The following is an 8,772-nucleotide window of genomic DNA, read 5'->3' on the forward strand; positions in this document are numbered from 1 at the left end:
ATGGAACCAGAACTCAAACTAGAGTTGCTGACTGTAAGTCAGCAGTTTTCCCCATAGATCACAAGTCAGGTAGAAGCAGTAGGTGAGATGCAGGTATTACGGGTGATGGATGTAGACGGGTGTGGATTGATGGTAAAAAGATACATCTTAGAGCAATTTTCCTTCAAAAAAGAATTTTCAACAGTGAAGATGGAGTGACAGTCGATGGTCAGAAATTTTCAGATTGGTAACATTTTACAGGATGATGGGGAAAGAGGACAGACAGGTCGTACATGCTGTTAGTATGGATGTGATATTTGTTTCTATGCATAAAAAACAGGAAATGTGGGAAAATGAGACACAGGAAATAGTTAGATTGTTCCGTGTATCTTTTCAGAAGCCACAGTGGAAAACTATCCATGATAAGTGGGAAAGTTGAAAACAAATAATTGAAAAAATAGTTTCCATCGAACCAAAGTAACTTCCTAGGTATATATATGGGGAAAAGATACTGCATGTTTTAGAAGATGAGTTATACTCAAGCCCTAGGAGGGAAGACCTGAGTGGTAGGTATTTCCAATTTTGTATTACAAATGATGAAACTAGGGTTCAAGGAAGTAAAGGATGTAACTTAATATGCTTGGTGAATGTGTGGGAGAAGGAATTTAAACCTGTGAATTGAAGTTTTCTATCAAACTCTACTAATAAATGGCAGCATAAAGAAGAACCCACAATAGAAGGAAATTAGACTCTAGGAGACTGAAAGAAGGCCTAGGAAATACAACCTACAATCCATTCTGTGATGTTGATGGAATGTAATATCGCCTTCCCATGTTTTTGTCATCAAACAAAACCACAGAGCTATGATCATGAAATTTCTTCCTGTACATTTGACACTGGGACTTTCCAAATTTTTATTATTCAGAAGTCAAGACAAAATTTCAGCCTTGGGCAGGATTAAAAAATGGATTTTGTAGAGAATAAAATTCAGAAAATTTCCTTGTGCTGCCACTTAAGACCTGTTGGTTGAGAATTTTTGTTTTAGATAATGCCATCTTATGTAGTATACTACAAACACTTTATGCTTTTCAGTGTTTGTAGCTCTCAGGATCTGTGATACATGTTATAGAGCATTTTGTAAAATATATTTTTTCAAGGCTATAAAGGACTTCTAGAAGTTTATTTTGATATTTTTAATCATTGATAGTCTCTACAATAGATTGTTGTTTTCCCCTCCAATAAAGCTCCTTTTTGTAGACTTGTCACAAATTTATCCCAGTCATTAGTTCATGTTGTCCAGGTTTCCTCAGAAACTATGTCTCCTTTCCATTTCTTTTCCAAAGGCCTTTCCAAGTGCTAAGACTCAAGATAGTCCTCTCGTGCCTCTTATGTCTTACATAAATCTGAGTTTGGGCTTCAGGAAAACATTAAAGACACAATTAGCACCTAAAACTTCTTCAGTGTGAGTGTTCTGATACATCCCGAATCACTTTCCACAGTCCGTGGAAGGAATTTCTGATTGAGCCCTGCTCTCTGCTTCAGAAACTTTCTAACCATAAGTTGTTTTTCCTGAGAAAGTAATCTTATGAGCAGGAACCCAAGAATTCACAATGGTCATTTTCTTATAGAAACACAGGAAATGATTTGTCTTTCTAAAAGTAAATGCAAAAACCTATAATTGTTCTTTCCCAAGCCTCTAGAAATCATCTCAAATGCAATTATTATAAACATTTCAGATATAGTATTTAACACTGAGAACATAAAATTTAAAAAAATATATTTTTTCATAATGGAAGTCAGAAACGAAACAATACTTATCATATAGAAATTTCTTTTTCTCTTCCTTCTCATAACTATTAACAGACAGACACTGTATAAAGAATTTAAGTTCAGTGGGAAAGAATTCTGGAGTTATTTCTAGTAATTCCCTTATTCCCTTAATGGTATCAGAATTTTAAAAAATATGTAGCTGACTTTATTTTGTTAACACTTGCTCTAATCTTGACTTCATAAAATGGAGGTTTTTCATCTCCATTAATAGAGCAGGAAATCTGAGAGTTCAGGCTCTGTCCGTGGCTGTTGTTCTCCCTGAGAATGGTCTTTAGCTTTTCACCTACTAGAGAAAATAATGATTTTTATGGTTTTCAAGTGTCTTTTTAAAATAGGGCTTCTTTTTACTTTGATGACATATTTCAACTCACAGTTTATATTTTCTGAATGGCTAATCCTGTGGGTAGATGCCCTTTCATACATACATATGATAGGCAGTTGAACAGACAAAACTTCAGTTAAAGAAACCATTTTGTAACTTAAAAAACATTAAGAATTGCATTCTAAATGAAAACTCATAAATTCTGGGTATGTTCATATAATTTTAGAGCTTGGCCATGTATGCCTATATATGTGTATGTGTATATATATGTGCCTGTGTGTGTGTGTTTCTGGTATAAACTGATTGAAGAAACTATTTTAGGATAAAAAAATACCCTTAATTAGCTCTCTTATATTTTACTTTTATTGTGTGAAATTTAGCACACTGAGTGGTTTGTGCTGTTTCTGTGTTTTAATTTGTTTTGCTCGTCATTTCTGCTTTCTAATGGTTACCAAAAATATTATTTGTAAGTATTTGTAACATCCGGCATCTTCCTTCATCTTTGGTTTAATGATCTAAAATTCTTTGATCTTGAATACAAAGAGAAATCCCAGAATATTTCAGAGTGTTGAGGGAAAGGTATTGAAAAGTAATTTGAACCCAAGACCACATCCTACGTAGGCATGTACTCAATACATGGTATGCTACAAATTGACTGCTGAACTGCGGCAGTGGTGACTGTGGTAGAGCGTATGTATTTGCTTCTGTGGACCTCCTTTCTGTAAATATTGTATATCAAAAGAGGGGTTCTTTACTTGGGGTCCATGATATACGTAGGCAAAATGGAGTGTACATGTGCACATAGGCCTTTTTCTGAGGGTTAGATTGATAGCTTTCTTTAAACTGTCAAAGGGTTTCATAACGTGAAAAAGGAAAAAAAACTAATGAACTAAAAATTTAGAAGATGACTGTGTGCAATGAGCTATATATTTCAGATTTTCTAAACATCACTTATGTATCAGGGTTCTCCAGAGAAAAAGAACCAATAGGATCTATCTATCTATCTATCTATCTATCTATCTATCTATCTACCTACCTACCTACCTACCTACCTACCTACCTATATATCTACTGGGTTGGCCAAAAAGTTCTCTGTAACATCTTATGGAAAAACCTGAACGAACTTTTTGGCTAGCCCAATACCTATCTATTGAAGAGTAGATTTGTCACAGAAATTGGTTCAAGCAGTTATGGAGGCCAAGAAGTTCCTTGATCTGTGGTCTATAGGCTGGAGAATCAGGACGGCTGTCCAAGTACAAAGGTCTGAGGATAGAGGTGCTGATGGTATAAGTCCCAATCTGAGTCCAAAAGCTTGAGAACCAGGAATGCCAATGTCTGAGGCCAGCAGAAGATGAAAGTCTCCACTCAAGCAGAGAGTGTGTCCTTCCTCCTCTTTTTTGTTCTATTCAGGTCCTCAACAAATTGGATGATGTCCACCCACACTGGGGAGGACCACTTGCTTTACTCAGTTCACCAATTCAACAACTAATCTCTTCTGGAAACACTCTCACAGACACATCCAAATAAAATGTTTTACCAGCTGTCTGGGCATCCCTTAGCCCAGTCAAATTGGCATACAAAGTTAACCATTGCAACTTAATAGCCTGACACCTAAATTCATCGTGACTTTCTCTTCTGCCTCTTAAGACTGAGATGCCAGCCAAGAAACTAAAGAAACTTTATTGACATGAACGGTACAGGCATATGTCCAGAACAGAGAAAGTGCAGTACAATTTCATTTTATGAGTGATGTGTTCCTGAAGACTTGGCAGAATTCAAAACTTGCATATTTCATGTCTCATTGCTCCCATAGGACTGACAAACAATGTTTACTAGTGAAAGTGGCCAAGACATAAGCCAGTAACATAAACAGTTGGTAATTCATTCATCCCTCCTCCAACTTACAATTATAATTCTTCAAGATTAAAAAATAGATTTATATTATTTCTAATTTTGTGCTGAAAGTGAAACTTTATTGATATTTTAAGTTCAGCCTTTTCAAGTTAGCACAACTCTAATTTGTACAAGGTATGTTACACTGTGTGTGGTAAATTAAAAATTCATTCTATCTTATTTTTAGAAGGCTCAAATTTTTAACTCAATTTTATCTCTTGTAAGATACCATTCACAAATAATTTTGCACAATAAATAGTGTCACTAACACTACTGTTGGTACAATTACTGTAATTAATGGTCCAATTAATCTATAAATGGAAATAAATTTCTCTCCATTCTCCAGTAGTTGTCTATGTTTTGTTGCTTTTATATCCTGTTGTAGTCTGACAACTAAGGAAATCCAACTAGAAGGAGAGGTTGAGTCAAATAAAATATCAATTAGAAGCAGGTGTGAAAATTATATATCTAATTCTGGTTTTCATAAAGTGCATGTGTGTGTATATAAGTGTTTAATTTTAATTTTGAGTCAGTGTTCTGTGGATAATTTTAATTAACACTTGAAGATGGTTTGAGGTATAGAAATTAAGCCATTCATTTTGATTCTTGGACTTCATGGTTTCCCATCCCTAATTGGAAAGGAGGAGAGTATAAATTACCCTTGGTTTGTCTACTATACATCAGTCACAGTAGCATAAGTAAAATCTTTCAGGCTTTATAATAAAAATTAAATGGGCTTCCCTGGTGGTGCAGTGGTCAAGAATCCGCCTGCCAATGCAGGGGACACGGGTTCGAGCCCTGGTCTGGAAAGATCCCACATGTCGCGGAGCAACTAAGCCCGTGTGCCACAACTACTGAGCCTGTGAGCCACAACTACTGAGCCCACGGGCCACAACTACTGAAGCCTGTGTGCCTAGAGCCCATGCTCCTCAACAAGAGAAGCCACCACATTGAGAAGCCGGCACACTGCAACAAAGAGTATCCCCTGCTCGCTGCAACTAGAGAAAAGTCCACGCACAGCAATGAAGACCCAATGCAGCCAAAAATAAATTAATTAATTTAAAAAAAAGATACTTGTTTAAAAAAAATGGAGTATGTCTTTTTTTGCATTTAAGAAATTTGAATTTTAAGGACACTATGATTTATCATGAGCCAAACCTCTGGCTTTTATGTTGTTTTGGCCTCAACTTGTAAAGCTTCTTTATGCAACAAGTAGTTAACCAAAAGTGGCATGTTTGGTTTTCAAGTTACAAGTAACACTGACTCTTGATTGTCTCAAATAAGGGGGCCTTGCTTTAAATACACATGGAAAAAGAGTAAGGAAAAGAGGTGTCTCGGGCCTCATGGGAACCAAGTAATAGCAATGGGACCAGAAGTCATGTAAAGACAGCCACAGACACATATCTCGGCTATATGGCAAGCACAGTGTAATTTAAGAACTAGAAGATTTCTATTCCTCAAGGTCCAGTTCTAGCTTTAGGGACCCATCATGTCACCCCCTCAATAGTTCAAGGAGCCCTATCGCAGTGCTCTGCCATTATTACCCCTCAGCTAATGGTATGGTCTCCTCCAGAAAGCCATCCTTCGTCACCTAAGTACCACTTCTCTATGTTCCCTTAGTGTCCCATGTGCCTTGCTATTGAAGTGTTTCTCATATTGTATTATATTTCTCTTTTTCTTGTCAGACACCTCTACTAGGTTGTAAAATCATATCTGTGCCTTGGTCATCTCTGTATTCCTATCCCCTGGCTTGTCTGTGTGAGTTTCAGTCTTTGCTCCCCTTACCAGCTGCTTTTAACTGACTTTCTTTTTAGGACTCAATACTTTCTCAAAGGGAGAACTAGGCTTGTCATTTAGTCACGATCTTGTCTGTGGGGTAGAGCGTTTGTGCCATATTACCTCCTAGCTGTAGATATAAAAATGGCTGTCCTGATCCAACAGCTATGGCCAAATTGATGAGGGTGGTACCAGCATAATAATTTATGTAGTCTAGCTTGGCAATGGGGTGGGGGCGGGGCGGCATTTTGAGACCTGAGATATACAGTGCAAGAGATCACACTTTTTTTTGATCCCAAAACTTGAGTGAGTAAACACATGAAGAGCCTATATTGGTTATCATCCAGCCACTCCTTTCTGAACTATTTTCTTTTAGATTGAAGAACTAATATTCCTTTGGGGAAGAAGCATGATCTCAGTTTTCAAAAGGCAAAAATTTCATTTCCTTCATTAACATCCCTGGTAACAAGAACCAGTTGCTGAGAAATAGGTCACAGTTATGCACGAAACTCCAATCTGCTGGTGTAATAACCTCAAATGTCAATAGATCTTTAATGAAAAGTTTTCAGTTTTGGGCAGAGTTTTGGTGACTAATTTCTACTCTATAATTTGTATTTGGGATAAACCAAATTCCTCAAAATTAGGTCTGCTTTTCCCTGCCTTTCCCGATACGGTCCTTGCTAGACCCCTGGTTATATTATTCATTTCAAAGAACCATTTTTTTACCACATTGGCACTTCAAGATGTTTGCTTTTCATCTCTGGTTACCCAGCTCTTTAGAACCTTTCTTACTACTATAGTATCTAGGAAAATCAGCACAATCTGTTTCAGCTACTGTGATGGTTAATGTATTTATCAAATTGGCTAGGTTATGGTACCCAGTGGTTTGGTCAAACACCAGTCTAGATATTACTGTGAAGGTATTTGTTAGATGTGATTAACATTTAAATCAATAGACATTGAGTAAAGCAGACTGTCCTCCATCACGTGAGTAGGCTTCATACAATCAGTTGAAGGCCTTACAAGCAAAGACTAAAATCCCTGGAGGAAGAAGGAAGATGTCCTCCCTCCAGACTTCCTTCAGACTCTAGACTGCAAAATCTGGAATTTCTAGCCTGCTGGCCTACTCTGCAAGTTTCAGACTGCCAGCCCTCTGCAATCACATGGGGCAATTCCTTAAAATAAATCTCACTCCCTCTCTTTCTCTCTCTGTATGTATTATATATTACACACACACACTAGGTGAATTAAGATACAGACACATAAACATCCTATTGGCTCTATTTCTCTGGAGAATTCTGGTTAATACAGCTACTATCAGCCTTATTATTATTATTATTTTTTTGCGGTACGCGGGCCTCTCACTGTTGTGGCCTCTCCCATTGCGGAGCACAGGCTCTGGACGCGCAGGCTCAGCGGCCATGGCTCACGGGCCTAGCTGCTCCGCAGCATGTGGGATCTTCCTGGACCGGGGCACGAACCCGTGTCCCCTGCATCGGCAGGCAGACTCTCAACCACTGCGCTACCAGGGAAGCCCTATCAGCTTTATTAATGAAGTGGGATTATTCGCACCTACTGGGAATAAATTAGATCAATGGTTCTAAATCAGTGGGCCCATGGAGGGGTCTCAGAGACTAGCGAAGGGGACAGGTAAAGTGCTGAGAGGAGGTGCTCTCTGTTCTTCCCTTTCTGAGCTTCAACCTGAATGGTTTGACTTTTATCTTATATATTGGAAGATGGTGCAAAGAGTGCTTAGAAAATATCCCACTGCTACAAATAAAACTTGAAAATTACAGGGTTACAGTTAGGATGAACCAACTTCTCAAAGTTTACATAAATCTTGTATCTGAATGAGATTTTTTAGTAAATTTTTCAGTGTAATTTTTGACTGATGTTGGGGGACTATCCCAAAATGTGCCAAATATATATTTTTTGTAGCCTGTAAAGATATTACCTCTATGATAAGGATTTTTCAGGACCCATCTTTCCTAGTAGCTTGATTCTATCCAGCTCTATAGTTTTATACCTATCTAAGAAGATATACATGACTTTGCTTCTCAAATGCAAGTCCATCTTCTTGAGTGGCCTTTCATTAGAGCAATAATCTCTAAAAAATCATGAAAGGCAAGGAAATGTGTATTTGAGATCATATTCCTAATTTGGTTTTTACAGGATCAGTGAAAAGCTTAAATCAAGATGGGGCCACAGGATCAGGGAGTGGTGGATTCTCTCTTGGTTGCCGCCTGCAGGAACTTGGGAAGGAAGGAAAACCTGGACTGATGTTCACCAAGTTCTGCAGAATTGGTGGCAGGTGTGAGGGGGATAAAAACCTGTGAAGTTGTGGGGTGACATGTTGACAGCATTGTGGTTGCAGAACTCAGTGGTGGGCCTAAAGGAATTTGATCTTCCGGCTAGAACCAGCTAGAAACGGTGTCAGAATCCTCTCCATTTAGTCGCATTGTTTGGGTAGGAATAATAGGAGAAGATGCACCTTGGAACAGAAGTGGGCTTCCAGAAATATCTGATGAGCTGGGACCCTGCTATCCAATGTTGCATGGCCCAGCAAACCATGAAGTCTTAAGATTTCTCTGAGCTAGAAGGTCATCATATTGGTTTTGCTATTGAAGGGGATGGGGATTTTGAGGACAAGTAGGAACCTGAGCAGAGACTTAAAATGCATCTGTGTAACCAAAATATTATGGTTCTGGCACAAAAACAGAAATACAGATCAATGGAACAGGATAGAAAGCCCAGAGATAAACCACACACCTATGGTCACCTAATCTATGACAAAGGAGGCCAAAATAAACAAAAATGGAGAAAAGACAGTCTCTTCAATAAGTGGTGATGGGAAAACTGGACAGCTCCATGTAAAAGAATGGAATTAGAATACTCCCTAACACCACACACAAAAATAAATTCAAAATGGTTTAAAGACCTAAATGTAAGGCCGTATACCATAAAACTCTTAG

This window comes from Pseudorca crassidens, chromosome 1, assembly GCF_039906515.1.
Source record: "Pseudorca crassidens isolate mPseCra1 chromosome 1, mPseCra1.hap1, whole genome shotgun sequence".
NCBI lineage: Eukaryota > Metazoa > Chordata > Mammalia > Artiodactyla > Delphinidae > Pseudorca > Pseudorca crassidens.